General features: G+C 35.9%; 1 protein-coding gene across 3 annotated transcripts in view; it reads right to left on the reverse strand.

Annotated features, from left to right (window-relative positions):
- The window catches only part of LOC150082956 (RNA-binding protein 39-like), a 411,944-nt gene extending 401,401 nt beyond the window's left edge, over nucleotides 1-10,543 (reverse strand). For all 3 annotated transcript variants that reach the window (XM_090376936.1, XM_090376937.1, XM_090376935.1), the window contains exon 1: nucleotides 10,413-10,543. The gene's annotated coding sequence lies outside the window, so the exon portion shown is untranslated. The remainder of the gene's footprint in view (nucleotides 1-10,412) is intronic.
- Nucleotides 10,544-20,072: the final 9,529 nt, after the last annotated feature.

The raw sequence follows: 20,072 nt of genomic DNA on the forward strand, positions 1-20,072 counted from the left end.
ACATCTTCCCCACTGTCAGAACTGTAGTGTTCAGACCCCTCAGTCTCAACCTTGAGCGCTCAAGACTTCTGTCTTCAAACACCATACCTCTGGCAAGCAAGGTATGCCATTACGTGGATTGACATAAAATTAAATTTTGAAGGTCTAAACCGCTTAATAAATATGGACTGATTATTTTCTTCGGTCCAGTAGCTTGACATTAGAGTTCAATTTAGGGGTCTAAAAAAGTTTAATGGATATGGGGGAGGGGGGGATTATTCTCTACATTCCTTAAGTCGGGCTAGAACTTTTTAGAGCGTCATGTTCACAGGAATAGAGAAACTCACAATTAATCCGAAACTTTTGCCTTATGTTGTAGTGTTTGTTCTTCACACATGCGTATATGTGACCAATCGTCGGACAATAGGAATGGTCTACGGATGTTGATTGAAGTTTCATCTCTAATGTTTCCGCAATAAGTAGTTTGTGGTAGTTGTGTTGAATATTTATAATTTTTGTTTATATAAATAAAGGATATGGGATTACCTTTATTTGTTAAATAAAGGCAATCCCTGCTGTTTCATAATATATAGAATATAGGAATTATTGAGCACTTAATAGCTCTCTATTATCAAATCTATACATAGTACTGTATACTATTTAGTCAGTCTGGCCCTTGACAAGTTTCCGTGCTAAAGGTTTATATAATCAACCACATCAGCCTCCTCAGCATTATTCAAGTCTTTTATCTGTTTATTTTTTGCAGTCTTCACTATGTTGCTTGCTTTATCATGTGCCAACTCTCCCAGTCCAACTTATTTTTGCATACAATCAGGTCCTAGTTTCTACTTCTATTCACATTTGATGCCTTAACTTCCTTCCATGAGCATTTTGAATCCATTTATTTTTTTTTTAAACAAACAGATCCTTAATATCTCATCCTTAAAAATGAAAAGAAAAAGTCAATGCTCAGTGATGCTGTCGTAAAGAAGTGTAACAGGAAGGTCATTACATTAAAGTGGATGTGTTGAAATTTTGCACACTTAGTGAGTGGATTGCTTAAGACTGGAAAGAACTTGCTTGCATAATTGTGCAAAGAATTCTTAAAAAAAATAAAAAAACCAGAAAGTGCTAAAATTAAAAGTGCAGCCCGCTGCAATCAACAATTATAAGAAAACATGAGGACTGTCTGAGATGGAAAGACTTGTTTTCGGGATTCAACGCCAAAAAAATGCAATGTACCTTCAAACCTTACCAACACAGAGACTAAGACTGACTTTTTTTTTTTTTAAGACAGTGAAATATCAGCATGGAGAAGGATTCAAGGACAAAAGTTTCAATGTAAGGATGGTTTATACATTTCAAAGTCAGGTATGACTAGCATAACAACAGAGTGCTAGGCAAAGCCAGTGCTAATGACCAGGTAAGTTAAAGATTTTCCCAAGGAACTGGCAGAAACCATTTAAAGATGAATGGCTGTTGTTCCAGGCAAGTTTTCAATATCAATGAGAAGGAAGATGCCTTCAAGAATCATCAGCCGGGAAGTAAAATCAATATCTGGTTTTAAATCAGGTAAGGAGAGACTGACCCATTTGCTTGGTTCAAATGCTGAAAGTGAGTTCAAGTAGATTTATCACATTAAAAGTTTACAAGCACTCAAGAATTGAGATGTGGCTTGAAATGACAGTGATAGAACAAAAGTGAAGTGTATACCAACATGCAGTAATTTAAAAGGAACAAATTACTGTTGTGATAAATACTGTTTACCATGAAAAATATATATTACAAAGATGAACAAAAAATTAACATGCATGAATTTGTCTCAATATGATAAAGCCACAAAACAAAATAAGCAAACCAGATAAATTAACATAACACTGATTAATATACAATAAAATACACTGCTTCACAATAACTTCAAATACCCCATTTGTCATGAATATGAGTCTCTGACATTCTCTTTAACTGTACTGAATGAATGAGAAATGGCTCTTTTCAGTTTCTGAATTACTGAAACGTTAACCATCCCTGTAAACTTGTCTTGCTAAATATTCTTCACATATGCTACATGAGGTTTAACTCAAAAAAATATATCAGGTCCATCACAGAAATAGTATTATCTAGTAATCATACCCAAGCGAAAGCTGTAATATGGATTGGAGCAGTCTTGTTTAAATAGATCACTTCTCAGTATTTCATTGAAAAGTGTGAGACTAATTAATTTGAAAAGCTGTTGATAAACGGCTGCATTCATTCATGTGAATATAAATTGCTAAACTTGTTTGTATGTTACTGCAGAATCCTTCCCAAACCAACACAATGTCATTTATTTGTTGGCACTTTGAGACTGTCACCTCATTCTTGTGCATATCATGTCCAATGTCCATAGCATATCCAACCATCTAGCCCATCGAGGTTGAAATTTTTCACACCCTTCCATGAGCTTCCATTTTCCAATCCCAATTACGTAGACCTCAATAGCTAGGATGTGTGCATGCTTCCCAATACATCACTGTTCCAGCCCATTTGCCAAAGGGCGATTGCTTCTTTTAATATGTTCACCAGTGAGATATGACATTCATGTCTTGGCCTTTTGGTTTAATGGGCCTCAAGCCCCAATTGTTATGTGACACACACACTTTATTAATCCATGCTCTGGGATAGCAGTCACTTCTCACTGTGCATTTTAACAACATTTCAAGTAGGTCTGGGGAAGCCAAATGTGATTTTATCCTGCAGTTATATGAATATATCTAACAGATAATTTAGGCTGCTATACTGAAAATCCCTTTTAATATTTCCTTTATTATATTCTAGAGGGAGAATTATAATGACAGTTTTAAAAGCAAATATAATAACGTATAATATTTCAAACTGATAAAACATGGACTTATACAGAAAATTTTAAAATTAATAAATATATTTATATTCCTAATTAAATACTGAAAACTGACTGTACAAATTTTTACACTGAAAAATACTCCAATCAATGTCATTGAAAAGGTTTTTACAGGACCTTGTATGTTCCCTGCTTTGTCCCTATGTTAATACTTTATAGTTTCATAATAACTTGGCATTGTAACATTTCACTTGTTTATTGGTTTGAGCTTATAGCTCTGGCTGGCCAATCTATTATATGGACATTTCAAGTAGATGGCATAAGGAGTTTAAATATCTAACATTGTTTTTCTTTGCAAATTAACATAACACAGTAATGAGACAAGCTGTATGTGTCTCATGGCCAGAAAAGACACTTTTTTTTTTTACAAAATACATTGATGCTCATAGCCTTAGTTGCTTTGGTGCAAATATTAGCATTAGCATTAGTTGAGGTATATAATGCAAGAAAGCAAGCTTATACAGCATCAGACAAAAAAAAAAAAAAAAACCCTTCCCATTTCACCCATCCGATCACTCCAAATGTTTGTCCAGTTCAGTCTTAAATTTATTTAAGCTATCAAACTTCCATAACAACAGATGGAAGTCTGTTCCAGCAATCAACCACCCGCTGGCTAGAGGCAAACTTCCACACATCTATTCTACAACTGTCTTTCCTCAATTTGAATCTATAACCCCTCAGGTTCTTAATCTGAGCAAGTGGAAGTATCCCATCAGGAAATATATAAAACCACATATACAAAATGATTATGCCAGTGCATTTGGTGGAGCTGATCTGCATAATAATTAAATAATTTTGTATTATAATAATTGTGATTATAAATATCTCAATAGGTTCATATCTCAACCATTAGATCAGCTTCAAATATAAAGCTTTTCTACAAATTTTTCTGCACTGCCACTAGTTAGTGGCAGAGAGGAAAAATGCATGGGATGATTACAAATTAATAGGGGACATGGAATAGAAAAGCAAGTACAAATAAGTCTGAAAAAAAGTCTACCCCCCCACACATGGTGAGGTCACTACGGGGAAGGAAAGCTAAGGCAGATTATGAGAACTCCTTTGCTAAGAATACAAAGAAAAGCAGCAAAGTATTTGTTTATGTTAACAATACAAGAAAAGGGATGAATATTAGATATGATTGTCATAACTAATGGTGATGTCATTCACGTTCAGAAGTTTATTTTCTGTGAAAAAGTTTTTTTTGGAGAGGGGGGATGAAGAACACCAGAAGTACACCAAGTGATAAGTGGAAGGTAAATGATTTTGTTATAACTGAGAAGAAAGTGGATGAGAAATTGCTGAAGTTAAAAGTAAATAAGGCACCTGGAGCTGATGGGATTCACCCAGTTATATTAAAAGATGCAGCAAAAGAGGTAAGCAAACTCCTGTCCATAATTATGAGAGCATCCTTGGAATCAGGAGAGGTTCCTACAGTTTGGAGGGATGTAAATGTGTCTTCTATTCACAGAGGGGAAGGAGGGGTTAAGGATAATGTGGGAAATTACAGATCTGTAAGCCTAACTGCTATTCCAGGGAAAACAATGGAGCCAGTGGTTAAAGAAGTACCGCAGGAGCACAGGATAGTTGTGTCGAGAGGGTGAGAACCTGGGTGACCAACCTGATAAAAGTACTGACAAACTACTATGGGGAAATAACAAAGGAACTGGATGCAAATAATAATTTTGACATAATATATTTAGTTTAACTCCATCGACACAAAATGCTGCTATAAAAATTGGAGTAATATGACATTGGGGAAAAGTTACTGCTATAGATCAGTGATCTCCAAACCTTTTTGGTTGCACACCCTTATTTTACTTAAAAGGACTAGCACACACCCCAGAATAAAAAATTAAATATATATAAGTTTAATATATTTTTTTAAATTTATAAATCATTTACATGGAAGACATTATATCTAAAATCACATATCATTTTAAAAGATCGCAAATAAAAAAAATACAAAACAAAATTAAATTGAAGTTCATGTACAAAATGCAGGTACTTGAATATGCATGATCGATGGCATGATCAAATAGAGCCACGCGATCAAACAAAGCCGCATACTGAAGTACAGTATTAAAAAAAAACATTTATTTATAATTTTTATTTTCAATTATGTTTTGTAAAACTAAAGTTTTCATAATTAATAAATACTGATTTATTGCGGATCATCTCGCACACCCCACTTTGGAGACCACTGCTATAGATAAGGGGATGGTTCAGTGGTAGAAGACAGTATTTAATGGACACTGCGCTTCTTTGACTTATGTTATTAGGGAGTTCCTCAGGTTTCAACGCTGGGCCCCTTAGCATTTACAGTATTTATTAACAATACTGATGAAAGCATATCAAACTTATCATCTAATGCAGTGGTTTTCAACCTTTTTTTAATAACGGCACCCCAAAGCAATTTATTTTATTTTGCGGCACCCCTACTCAATTTTCTGCCTGTTAGATCTGATTCTCTCTGTATATATCTGTGTATATATATATATATAATATTAAAAAATATATATGCTATATGATAGGTATTACAATAATATAATTATAAAAATTACATTTCATAATACAAATTATATATATATACAGTATATAATTTTATTCTTTATATAGAGGCACTAAGTAAACATCAATTATAGATCACCACAAAATTAAAAAGATACTGTACACCTTTTTATAATGAAATAAAGACATAAATTAAAAAATAATAATAAGTTTAAGTAACTTAAACCCAAATTACGTGGCACCCCCTGGAATGTTGTTGTTGTAGCACCCTGGTTGAAAACCACTGATCTAATGCTTTAATTTGCAGATGACACAAAAGTTGGCACCGTAGCTAATGACAGGAATCATGGCAGTTTAAGGCTTTAAATGGGTTGAGGAAGCTGCAGAAAGACCTATATATATTTGGCAGATGAGCTGAGAAGCAGCAATTGAGGTTTAACAATGGTAAATGCAAAGCATTGCATATGGGCAGCAGCAATCCCAGATTAACATAAAGTTAGGTGGTACTACACTAAGGTGGTGGGGAACAAAAGAAACATAGGAGAAACTGAAAAGTCCAATATGAAATCTGGTTAGTGCACACAGGCAGACAGAAAAGCACAATGAGGTTCTCTCAATAATATGCAAAAACTCTGCCAGGAAGGACAAAGAAGTGATTATCCTATTATACAGGGTGTCTCAAAAATACACAGCATAAGTTCAGGAATGAGTTCCTCATATGTAGACAATAAAAATATTTTATATCAACACAGTTCCGTAAATGCTTGGTTTCCGAGTTTTGAAGGTCTGTCTATGACACATAACTGTTCACATCACCTTATAGTAATTGTTCAAAATGTCCACCTTCTGCCCAAATACAGGCCTCACATCGACGTCTCATGGACTCGTGAAGACAATGCCAAATTCCTGGCATGTTTCGTACTGTCTCACAACCTGCCACAATTCGATTGCGGGGAGTTTCCACATCAGCTACCGGAGTCGAATACACCAATGACTTTAAATGGCCCCACAAGAAGAAATCTAGTGGGTTTAAATCAGATTAGCGTGGAGGCCAGGAAGTTGATCCACTTCTACCTATCCACCAACCGGGAAACTTTAAATTCAGGTAATTGCGGGCTTGGTGGCTGAAATTTGCAGGAGCGGCATTGTGAGATAAGACATTCCGGTTAATAACTCAAGAACCAAGCATTTCCGGAACTATGTTGATATCAAATATTTTTATTGTCTACATATGAGGAACTCATTCCTGAAGTTATGCCATGTACTTTTGAGACACCCTGTATAAGGCAATGACCACATCTTGAATATTGCATTGAGGTCTGGAAGTTGCATTTTAAGATAAAGATATAAATCTCTTGGAATGGGTGCAGAGAAAAGCAATCAGATTAATCAACAATGCCAAGGGGTAAAATGCCAATGAAGTCATTTGTGGAAAGAGTACTGTGTACTCTTTCCACAAATGACTTCATTTCTGCAAACTGCAGTGCTTAGAAACTAGGTACTTGCAAGGAGACCTGATTGAAGTGTTTAAGGCTTTAAATGAATTGAAGAAGCTTTTAGCAGAGTAGTTGATTGTTGGAACAAACTACTAACCAGTGTTGTGGAAGTGGGTGGTTTGAATAAATTTTGGGAAGAATTAAACATATTAATAGATGAGATGGGATGGATAGTGGTTTTTTTTTTTTTTTTTTTTTGGCTCATGCTGTATAAGCTTGCTTTCTTGCATCATATGCCAGTACTAATAATAATATCATTAGAACAACTAAGTCATAAAAGTTATGATTTAGTATTTCTTTAATCTGCTGCTTCTAGTCTCAGAATTTCTGACACTAGAAGCAGCAGATTTAATTTCTAAATTTCTCTTTTTTTTTTTCTAAATCTGGAAAGAAAGCCAAATTCACTAGTGTGCTAGTGATATCATCTCTATTTTGTAGCCAACTTCTCACATAGCATTAGTGAAGCACTAGCAAAGGCTAGGTGTCTAGACAGTTTTGATTTTTCCATACACAGTAATCAGAAATTTTTTTATAACAAACAAACAGAATTAAGAAAAAATTTTAGTGTTCCATTTTGAACTATTTCTTTCCCAAAAACTTATCAATGTCTAGATACACCAACTGCCCACTATTTTTAAATGTCATAACAATAAAGTTAATTACACTCATATTGTGTTTACTGTTGGGGAAATGTGTTCTTGGAGAATGTCTTGCAACCCAGCACATTCTGAATAAATTAGGTACAACATGTAATGTAGACTTCAGTAGTAGTAGACCAAAGTATGAGTTTTCAATAAATTATCTATCTAAGGTACTTCCCATTGTTGTTTCAATGATTCATCATGTTCCTACATACCTTAACTTGAATCATACTAAATTCGATCCCACTACGTTTTTTGGTTGTGCAGCTGTAACAGAAAGAAGGAAGACACCTGTTTCAAATTATGGATTTGCTGAAATTGGAGCATCATTCAGTGATCAAGTTTCTCACCAAAGAAGGTAATGGGCCAAGGCAATTCATGAAACAATGGTGGCTGTGTATGACAACAGTGCACCTTCAGAGTACCAGATAAAATTCTGGTCAAAACAATTCAAGTGGAGTAGAGTGCATAAAAGATGATCCACGTCCAGGAAGGCCTGTGACAGCGACCACTCCAGAAATGTGCCAATTTTTTTGGAACCTCTTGTGCTGAATAACAGGTGTTTAAAGGTGTCTCAAATCTCTAGGGAATGTGATGTATCTGAGGAAACAGTTATAACCATCCTCCATGTATATTTGGGAATGAGTAAGGTCAGTGCAAGGTAGGTCCCCAGATTTCTGACCTCTGTGCAGAAGCAATTGAGAGTACGATGTTGTGAGGAGAATTTAGGGCTTTATGGAAGGGATCCTGAAACTCTCATCTAAAGAACTGTTACGGGTAATGAAACATGGGTTCATTAGTGGGATCCTGAGACTAAGCAAGAATCAATGCAATGGAAGCACAAGGGTTCTCTCTCTCTCACCCAAAATATTTCAGATACAACCTTCAACTGGCAAGATTATGGCCACCATTTTTTGGGATGCTGAGGGAATTTTGTACATTCACTTGTGAGTCATATGCATCCCTACCATACAACCTAAGGGATGTCATAAAGGAAAAACACTAGGGAAAACTTTCCAGAGGTGTGCTGCTTGTTCATAACAATGCACAGATCACATGCTGTTGCTGCTGCTGCTGCTTTGAGAGACTAACTTTACAGAACTTGCCCATCCACCTTACAGTTCGGATCTGGCCCCCAGTGACTATTTCCCCCAGTGACTATTCCTGGATGTTGCTTTGCTGATGATAATGAACTGAAGTGTATTGTTTCTGCATTCTCTGATAAACAGGATTATTTGTCTGGCATTTCCTTATTGCCAACAAAATGGAACAAATGTACTTAAGTTCAGGAAAGTTACACTGAAAAATAAAGACAGATTTTTGCCTGTCTCATTTCCTTCATAGGTAGGTAGATTAATTTTATTGAACGCTCCTCGTAGCTGAACCTGAATGAACAAACTGAATTTGAATGAAGCAGCCAAATGAAGAACTGAATTTGTATATAGTAGTCATATCTGAATGAAATAAAAAATAAGATGCAAGTGTGAAATTAGCAACAAATTCACTTGTTTGGAACATATAGTAGTTATTATTTGTAATAACTACTATAATTATGACACTGAATAAATTCTAAGGCAAATATTCTTTTTGTTATTATATATTTATTGTTGTTCTGTATTTTGTAACTCTTGTAAAAAATTAGTAAAAGAAAGGGTAAAAAAAAAAAAAAAAAACACTTTAGTCTCAGAGACTAAAGCAGCAACAGCAGCTTTGGTACACCATAGCTACTCGTAACTGATCCTTTCATTTCTTCGGACATCACATTTTTTTGAGAAACAAAGTGCTAACAGTTATGGCATCTGTCAGGCAATATGCGAGTGCCTGCATTTCAGTTCAAGGGAAAAATGAACTTTAAATTTTTGGAAATGCAATGAAAACATTTACTATTATCGGTTTCTCTTGTTTATTTCCATTATTTCAGAAAATCATTTTCGATTCAGTTAAAGGAGTAAAAATTTAAGTTTTTATAATTATAACAAAAAGGAGTGTCTCACAGATGCCACATGGATATTCCTGTTAAATTGGAAGCACAAGTGATGGATGGTTACGATGGTTAATAAATTAATTGTTATTATGTGTCCTTCTTGCCTCTTAAGTTATTACATAAGTAATAACTTAAGAGGCTTTCTTTTGGTCATCGCAGTTTGTGGTTCTGACATCTTGTACATTTGGTCATGCTGTTTCTGGCATTTACTCTACCTGTCAACCAGTTCAGTTGCTGTGTGTGTAAATCATATATGTTTGTAGTTGTTATAACCTTTCTGTAAATTGTAAAACGAGAATAATAATAAATAGATTTTATTCATTCTCTGCAATTGCTGAAACATGGCACCCTTAAAAAAAAATTCCCATGTCGCTAGATTTACATTAAGCATGAACAAAATTTTTAATGTTTACACGGGATAACTAATCAAAAGATCAATGTAAAACTGAAGGTTGCACAAGTGAGTGGTCTATTCAACTTGCCAAAACGATGAAAGCTCTGGTGAATTCACTCCACCATGACATAGTTTCAGCTCTTTCTGAAGCCTCTCAAGGAAAGAGCTGCGCGAGAGTATCACCCTCTTTCCTCCCCAAACTAACGTTATGCTCAGGAATTAGATGGCTTTGACTGATGGTGAATACTACGCGGTGAGATGAAATATCAGTGAAGGATTGGACCGTGCAACGTGTCCTACTACACGTGGACAATAATTAGATTTAAAAAAACTGACTGTACTTTTTTTATTTTTTTAGAATGGTCAGAAAATGAACAGTTCACAGAAGCAAAAAGATAGTGATAGAGAGAGAGATTTGGCAATACTATATTTCACATTGTGGGATTATTTTGGAATGATTTTTATAGAAATTCATTCCATATATATTACAAAATAGTTACAAACTTACCAACGATAAATTGGGTACAGAAAATTAAATTTCAACTATCAGCCAAAAAAAAAATCGCAAGTATTCCTGAACTAAACTCCCTTCTCATTTAAAAGGAAAGGATTAACAATGGCGGCTAAAGAGAGCACCTGTCAACATAGAAAAACGTTGAGTAAGCTTTCCATCAGAGCGTTTCTCAGGCAACTCACTACTAGGTGCGCTGTTTCGACAGAGCATTACAGGGAAGCATTTAAATTTTCATTTTCGCAAAAGAAACTTAACTTAAGTTCTGTTATTATTGTATATACAGGGTCATAATAAAGTCCTTATGCAGATTTAAATTTTTATAACTTCCGTTATATATACGATAAAATCAATCTGTAAAAAAACGTTAGAAATGTAATTTAAGGAAGTTTAGTATGTACTAAGAGCGATTCATTTATTTTATTGTAGTTTAGCAAAAATTTTATTATAATTATTATTATTTTATTTTATTACTATTATTTTTTTTTTGCAGAATTAGGCTTAACCAAATAATTAAAATAGAAGATAAAGTAATTTGTTCGCTGTGGTTGGCCGAGTTAAAGTCAGTAATCGCAGAACAAAAGGATTTAGAACCAATTACAACAAATATGCATCACATAATAGTTCCATAAATAACTGGATGAAAAAGTTTAAACAAACAGGTTGGGTCAATGCAGAGCCAGCGCAAGGGTTTCATGCGCCTTAGGCGAGACTTAAAATTCGCGCCCCCGTTGTATTCTATACAATCCATCCATCACCCTGTCTACCAACAAGCTTACCTATTCCCACCCATTCTCTGCGAAAATCCCGAATCTTCGCGAGGAACTTTAATGGGCTTTTTTCACTCAGTCGGTCTCAGGCGTAGATAACAAGGGTTTTCCCCCAAGAAACTGGGATTTTTCGTCCACAAAAACAGAAAAATGGACTACAGAACACACGCAATTAACAGACATAAGACACACAGCACGGCAGATGCATTTAATTATTCGGGTGGCCTAAATATAATAGTTTGTTTGCAATGGTGAGTGTGTGCGAGCAGCACAGTGATATCGTCACCGTCCTCCCCACACCGGGTGGAAAAGGCCCGGGTTCGAATCCCGTCGACGACGCGAGGAACTTTAGTGGGCTTTTTTTCACTCAGTGGCTGAGTTGTCAGGCTTAGGTAACGTTTTTTCCCCCAAGAAACTGGGGTTTTATCGTCCAGAACACAGGCAAATCGAACAGAGAACACCCACAATTTACAGAAAAAAAAAAAAAAATGGATGGATGTAATCATTTACAGGGGAACCTTATATCATATTTTTTTTTTATTCCCACACATTCATCTATGTATTTATCTGCTTGCTGTATATTATTATGATATATTTAGAAATAATTATTACTTATTTAATTTAAATAATTAATTTTAACCACTAAAAAAACAACATTTTGTTGGAATGAACCCCTAGGGCTTTTGCGCCCTAGGCGACCGCCAAGTTGGCTTAATGGATGGGCCAGCTCTGCGCCAATGATAAACCACGATCTGGAAGGCCAAGTGTAAGTGAGTAAGGCGTGGCATCTATAGAACAATCCTTTATGCAAGTCCACGGAAATAAAGAAAACGGGCATTTTTGAAGTTGAGTATTCCTGACTCAACAGTGCCTAAAATTCTCAGAGTGAAACTTCATATGAAACCTTACAAAATTCAAATCCACCAAATGTTGCTGTCAGAGGATTACTACACGATTGATTGTCTGTCACCAATTTAATAAAAAAACTTGACTAATGCTTCATTTATGGACCTTTTAATGTTTTCTGATGAAGAACATTTCACATTAATGGAAAGGTCAACAGATATAACTACCGTATATGGGGTATTGAAAAGCCACAAGAAGCTGAGAAACATGAAAGGGATTCCGCCGAAGGTCAATGTCTGGTGGGCATTAGGAAAAGACCGCATAATTAGGCGATTTTAATACTTTTTTGAAGGACGGGTTGTTAATAGTGAAACTTATTTGGAAATGCTGCAGAATTACTTTATTCCTGAACTAACACGTTTAGGACTTATAGGTGACAATGTTTCAGCAAGGTCACCTTGTCACTTTGCTCTCAATGTTAGGCAGTTTCTGAACGAAAATTTTCCTAACAGATAAATTGGTAGAGATGGACCGATCTCTTGGCTACCGCGCTCAACAGATTTGAGCCCATTGGATTTTTTTTCTTGGGGACATATTAAGACTATTGTTTATTTAACAAAACCTCGCTCTTTAGACGATCATCGGATTAGGATAACTAACATGATTCAACCTATATTACTGAAAATTAACTGCAAAACATATTTATAGAACTTCAGCATTGTGTCCCAGTTTGTAAGCGTAATGACGGTGGAATGTTGAGTATTAACAATCTCAGGAATCTCAAGTATGTAAAACTGTAATAAATTCTTTCACTTAACATTTTTTACAAATTGATTTTATCATGTACAGAACGGAAGTAATGAAAATTTAAAACTGCACAAGGACTTTATAATGATCCTGTATGTAAATACCAGTATTTGCTTATTTAATTATGAATACTGACTTATTTATGTTTTTTAATATTTAACAACAAAAAATAAGGCTCAGCATATATTTTTAAATAAAAAATTCAAAGTTTTTTTCGTTGCTTTAGACTTCTGGACGCCATGAAACTTATAACCGATAACATCCATAAAACTGCAACCATTATCAATTCACTACAGGATGGAAGCCTCCTCAACGATTCATGTTGAGAGAAATGAACCATAATCTGCCACGCTGGTCCAGTGCCGGCTGGAAGCTCGACCGTATTTAGTCGTCAGGGACTTGAACCGCGGTCTACTCAAAGAGCGTGCTACTGCACTCCCGCTGCTGACCACTCGGCTACGTCCATAGGAACATTTAACGGGGACACCTTTAGTATAATTCAAAAAAGTAAACTAACCAATCAGCTGTGCATCCATTCAGAGAAGAATCAAGATATTTCCATCACCCAAAGTAAGATAAGCGAATAGACTTTTTTCAAGAGTGTCGTGAAGGTGGACATTCAGCTGGACTCGCGTAAGTCCCTTGTTAAAAATAAATAAATAATAATGATAATAATAATTTGATAATCATGTAGCTCCATGTTAGAGTTTAATAAACTTCTGGCATTCGCCTCCGTGAATAACTCATCATATGTGAATGTAGATGCAAAATGCTCATTCACTTTATCAGCTACCTAAGCATGACCAATAGTCAAACCATCTATGTTAAGTGGACCAATCTGATTCATCTCCTTCCTTCTAGAGATTACATAAGTAAAGAAGTCTTTGTTGTTTTTTCTTTGCATCCTTTGCAAAGGATTTCTCGTAATCAGCCTTCATTTGCCTAAGCTTCTTTGTGACTTGATTACAAACTAGCTTATATCTACCATAGGCTTCTGGGTCGCCTAATAATTTATATGCATCCCATGCAATTTCTTTCTCTGCCATGGACCTCATTAATTCATCTGGCATCCATTTAAGTCTATATCTTGAACAGTATTTCTTAGTTGGTATGAAAACCTAGTAGCTTCCAAGACCAATTCCTTGAAGGCTTTCCAATTAGAATTCGCTGCTCTTAACATCATCAGTTGATCCCACTGTATAAAATTTAAAAAATGTCTAAGACCAATGTGGTCACCTTTATGAAAGCAAAAACCGTTCCCTTTACCTTTGATCGTAGTTACATCTTTAAGTAAATCCCACATTAGCACACTGTTATCACTGTCACCGTGTGGTTCCTTTATCTGCAAATTCTTAATGCATGAATAATCGCTGCTGATAATCAGATGAAGAGTATTACTTCCTCTGGTTGCCCCTTGAATATGTTGCTGTAGAAAACAATTCTCCAATAAATACACAAAAGTCTTACTAACGTGCGAGTGACCAACCAACAAGTTCCAGTCAATATCTGAAAAGTTAAAACCCACACTTCAAGACATTCTGATTTACTGGCCCACTCTTTCTCGGCACAATTGTTCGTTGCACTCATCAGAGTCATTAGGCCTATAGCACACTCCTACTCTCATTTTCTCTTTCCCACTGCTTATGTCAAACCAAACTGATTAAACATTGCAGTGTCCACCAATGTCAACTGGATGCACTTCCTTATATTTTGTGTTTCTTAATGTTTATGCGTTTTTCAACATCTTGAATATCCACTACCAATTCCCTAAATACTGATCTCCAGGAAATTCTCCAGTGGCGGCAAAAATAACTTAGTTGATTTCAATTCATCTAAAACTCAGTCCTGTCTTATATCTCACAAGCAGGATTTTTCTGCTCCTATGCTTATCTTCGATGACACTCCGATTTCTAGGCAAGATCATATATCTCTATTGAGGATTATCCTGATTTCTAATCTCTCTTTGCATAAGCACATTACAAATATTTCTTCCTCTGCATAAAAATCTGGTGTTTCTCTTTCGTTCTAGGTGTTACTTTTCTTCCAACCAACTGTTCATTCTATACAAATCGCAAATCCGTCCTACCACGAAATATTGTTCCACATTCTGGCAACAATATTCTAGATTCCATTCAAAAGAGGGTAGCTAAGTTAATTAATGACTCATATCTAACAGAGTCGCTTGCTCTCTTTCTCATAGAAGTTCTCTTTCTGCTGCATGCCTTAGCTGCAGATACTTCCATAGGCACTGTTCTTCTGAACCGACTTCTATAATTCCTCCCCTCTCTTTCAAAGCAGTCGAATATGCGCCGCAACGAGTCAACATCCTTTTACTGTCCAACTTCAAATTCACAGAACCAGCCTTTCTTCTTCTTCCTCGTTTATTCATTAAACGTTTTCTGTAACAACTTTCCTTGATAGGTATTTCCTGAAAATCCTTTTACTGTCCAACTTCAAATTCACAGAACCAGCTTTTCTTCTTCTTCTTCCTCATTTATTCATTAAAAGTTTTCTGTAACAACTTTCCTTGATAGGTCAGGCTTTTCTTCTTCTTCCTCATTTATTCTTTAAATTTCGGTTTCTGGAACAACCTTCCTTGATACGTATTGACTTCCAACCTATGCACAGTACTATAGGTTCTAACACCTCTCGTTTGGGGTTTTCTTAAAAAAAAAGAAAAAAAATTGGTGATGCGCCTAAAAAGGAACTATACAACAACCAACCTAGGATTACCGACTTTCTGCCGCATTTGTTCCTTTTACAGCTTCATTCTACTTTTGTCTTCCACTGATTATATGTTTTTGGGATGGTTATTTTGACATGCCCGTCATATCCCTTGTTTTCTCAATTGTGGCTCCTGCTGAACTTACTCCAACCTGTCTGAAAAGAGGAAAGATCACCTATGTTCCCCCATGACTGAATCAGTAGTATAGTATTTGTGTCTGATGAATGGGGCAGCTGGAACGTCATTCAACTGCGCCGTGTTTCGCTATGATGTAGAGGCCATGCTTGTAGGTAGGAATTAGGAATTCTTGAAATTGAGAATTTAACAAATTAAGGGAGAAGCTAGTACAGATATTGAAGTTAAATGTAGGTATTTATCGATAAAAAAAATAGGTTTATACTTCAGACAATAAGTGCGGTCTTTTATTAAAGACAGAGCATGATAAATTCTGAAAGGATTGAAAGAAAGTAGGAGAGAAAATGAACACAGATTCCTGACCAGGAGTAACAGGACCAGTGACAGGGAGTAACTGTGAACGAAATTCATTGTGAATAGGGCAAAAGAAAAGAATGTGAGTAGCATCCTTGACAGAATAGCTAAGAAAAAATTCGGAGTTGAAAAGATGGAAATATGTAAGTTTAAAATTTAAGGAACCATGTTCTGTTAAAATAAAGCTAGAGAACATACTGGGAGAAAACAATTTATGAGTGTTTATATTAATAAATGTAATTTCTGGAATAAATAATTTTGTAACTACACCTTTTTGGGAATCACACCAGCGAAGTTGCCAACGGTCATGAAGAATTTTTACAATTCGTTGTTTTGTTGTTTAGGACTGGAGGACACATCAATTTGAATTCCATTGAATTCTACTGAGAGGCCTTTACAAATGAAGTAAACAGTCCACGGCAAATTAAATATAAGTCTAAATGTAGTGAACCAGATAAAATTTGTAGGGAAGAGGTAGAGACAGTTCTACATACCCTAACTAGTGCCAGGAGGGAAGTGCGCTGGATCGAACCAAGCTTGGACTGAACTGTTAGCAATTTGGCTGGTCTAAAACAGGCTGTAGCAGAATAATTGGTAAAACAACAGCATTGTATAGTGTAGCAAAAGCTTATGGTACAGACCCCAGTTCTGACGGGAAGTGCGACAATTTGAAAGACAAATTTTCTCAGTTTGTCAGACAGATGAGGAAGAAAGGTAAAGCGATTATCGAGCAGTAATCAAAGTAATTTTGTGGTAGTCATCAAAGGGAGAGATTTGCCGTGAAGGGTATTGTATGGTCGTGGTACCTGCGTGTACCGGTGAACTGTACAATAAAGATCTTATTTATTTATCATCAATTACAAAGTTGTTGAAGAACATCATTCGCGTTTTCTTCTAACGAATTGCGAGAATTTCCATGAAAAAGAAGAACTAAATCATCTGAGTATACAACTGATGAATAATTTGGAAAACCTTTAGCAACCATTGGTTGAGAACAAGGGTCCAAGGATAGACCCTTACCGGCTCCACGTAAGACTTTCAAAGAAACTGTGAAAATTTGATGTGAGCTTAACAGATCTACCTGAAAAATATTTGCTAATAAGATTGTATAGGTTAGCAGAGGGGAAAAAAAAGAAATAAAATAAAATTATTTATTAGGGTTACCCATAATTGATTACATCTGCCCATGTGTTTTGTGTTGCATGTGTTCTCTAGTCGATTTGCCTGTTTTGTCGGAGGAAAAACCTTGCTGTCTACGCCTGAAACCGACTAACTTAGCCATGGAGTGAAAAAAAGCACATTAGAGTTCCTCGCGTCCCCGAGGGGATTCGATGTGGCGACAATGTTGTGGGGAGGACGATACCACTGTGCTACACGCTCAGACAGGTTAGAAGGGTAGTTCAGAGTTCTAAGGCGCTTGAGGGCACTCTCCCACCAAAGAGAGTCAAAGGTAATCAAGAACTCCCTTTCGATAAGATAACAATTAGACTTAATGCCAATTAAGTCTAACTGTTAGCCAGGACACCAATTAGATTTAATACTGGCGATGGCAGAAGATAACTCAACAAGGGTAAAAGGAATAGCAACCAAGGAAGTAAAGTAATAAAGATTAAGTGATTGAATACCTTTATGACGACAAATCTAAAAGGCGATTATCAGGTAAAAAGAGAGTATCCAGAATTGAATTTACAGTATCTGTCCAAGAAAGAGATTTAGTGTTATTACTAATAACAGTGTTATAGATAACAGGTGCATGTAGCCTGTTTCTAGTAATTTTGTAAAATGTTCCAGGGAGAGTGATTACCCACATGAACTAATTTCTTCGAGGTGCCAAATTTGGATTTAACAATAAGTTTGACCCGTTGATGTTCTTTTCCTAAGCTAGATTAAGCAGTTGGTTTACGTATCATGCCAAGACCCTTTATGCCATTGATTTTTTTTGGGCCACGAAAAACTTTACGATGCAAGATTGTCAATTCTCTGTTCCGCCAAGGAGTGGTAACATGATTTTTAGATTTCCGATTAGTAGAGTGAGTAGCAGCTTTGAGGAGAATATTGCAAACAAGAGTAGCACAGTCAGCTGGTGGTATATTTTTAGAAAAACAACAAAATTCAGAAATCAAAATAGAGAATTTTTGCCAATCAGCATTCCAGAAGGAAAAACGAGAGGAGGTAGAGTGTACCAGGAAGAAAGAGGTTGAATCTGAAAGAAAATTGCCCAACAATCAGATGAAAAAGTGCAATCAACACAAACTCTCCAAGAACAGGGTTTGTTTAAAATAGAAGAAGAATAGAGCGTTAAATTAATATTGGACTGACCAACAAAAGAAAAAGTAAAAGATAGATCAGGTTTGTTAGAATATTAAGGCGGTGTTGCAGGATAAAATCTTCAAGATGACCACGAGTGTTGGAAGAAGAACAGAACCAAGTCAAGGATTTGGCATTAAAATAACCAGTTACAATAAAATTTGCAGGGCACAAGATTCTGAAAGCATGGTCAAGAAAAGAAAGAATTACATCAAATTCCTCTTGAGGAGAACAATAAACTGAAAAGAAATAGATACTTCAGAAGGGACCAGAGCTCTATGTGCAAGTTACAAATTGTGAACTTAGACAGCCAGTCATAGTAATCTCCAAAACATCGTTCAAAAGCGGAACGAGGATGTTGTTGTGGGGCATATGACTTTTTGTTGTAGGAAACCAATAATCACAAATAATAGGGCTACTGAATTAACAAAATATTTATAGATTTCTCTAAAGAGATTTGCAGAAGTTCATCTGCAACAGTTTTTGATTTTTGACTATTAAGTTGAAGAATTTTAACAGAAGTGTTAGAACTATAACTTTGATTTTAATTTACGGATGTATTATTCATATTGGTACGATTCCTTACATTACCCCCAGGGGCTCACATCTGGTGAGTATGGGCTTGGCACACCCAGGGTCCTGAGCTGGATATCATCATTCTTCTCTTTCTTGGTGATTCCTTTCTACTCTCTCTCTCTCTCTTCTCAGGGTAATAGGGAATTTTTTTTTTTTTTTTTTTTTGCCTGGTGCAGCATAGGCCTCAGGCTTCCTTGCATCATATGGCTAATAATAATAATAATTTTCCAAAGTTAGTATGTATTCACTATAGGTAACATCTCGGACTGAATGTTTGTGATCCTTCTTTTGTGCTTACAGTTGCAGCAACAAGGGGGCTGATCTTTATTGGGACAGTCCTCGAAGACGTGCCCAGTACGGGCAGGGTGACCACAAGATGGAACATCCTGAGAACAGGAGGCAGTAGTGTGTCCGTAACCAAGATCAGAAAAACACCAGATAACCACTGTGAAAGGCCTACTTCTTTGAGAAGACCAAGTAATATATAAGCGTTCTAAGGAGATAGCAAGTTTATGTATTCTTGGAGAAAAGCCTAGATCCACGTCAGGGTGTGTCGGGATTTTGGGGAAGTACTAAAATGAAAGGTATCTTCTTGGGTGCAGTTATCAAAAGAAAAACCTTATTCGCTAAAGTTTTTATTAAAAAGATCCTCAAGATCTGTCTACATTATAGATTAAAATGGTTGGTTTTAAAATTTTAGGGGGTTTCATCTTAAAACCTGTATTAGTCAGTGAAGGTTATCTTACATATATCTTCTGAGGTGGCTGTCTCTACAGCAACAACAACTTTGTTATCATTTTTATAGATTTTGTTTTAACCCTTTTTTTTTTTTTAGAGACTGTTGCAAGGTATTAGTCACGTTAAACAAAAGCACCTTTACTCGAGGAAGAGGTAATAGAATTTGTAGCCTTGCATAAAATTATGTTGGGTTTAGGCTTACGTTTTGATTGAGTGGAATCTGTAAAAGTAGCAATATTCAGATTTTTTGTTTGTGATGGTTGGACAGTTTGGTACTTGTATACAGGCGGCACCACACCGTCCCTTGAATTGTTAAGGCATTTGCATAGGATGTGCTATGTGAAGCCGAAAGAATGTCAATGGTTATTTGCAATTCCTTGTTTCTAACTTTGTTTTTCA

Source organism: Mastigoproctus giganteus, chromosome 7 (assembly GCF_048544385.1).
Source record: "Mastigoproctus giganteus isolate SK-2022 chromosome 7, ASM4854438v1, whole genome shotgun sequence".
In the NCBI taxonomy this organism is placed as follows: Eukaryota; Metazoa; Arthropoda; class Arachnida; order Uropygi; family Thelyphonidae; genus Mastigoproctus; species Mastigoproctus giganteus.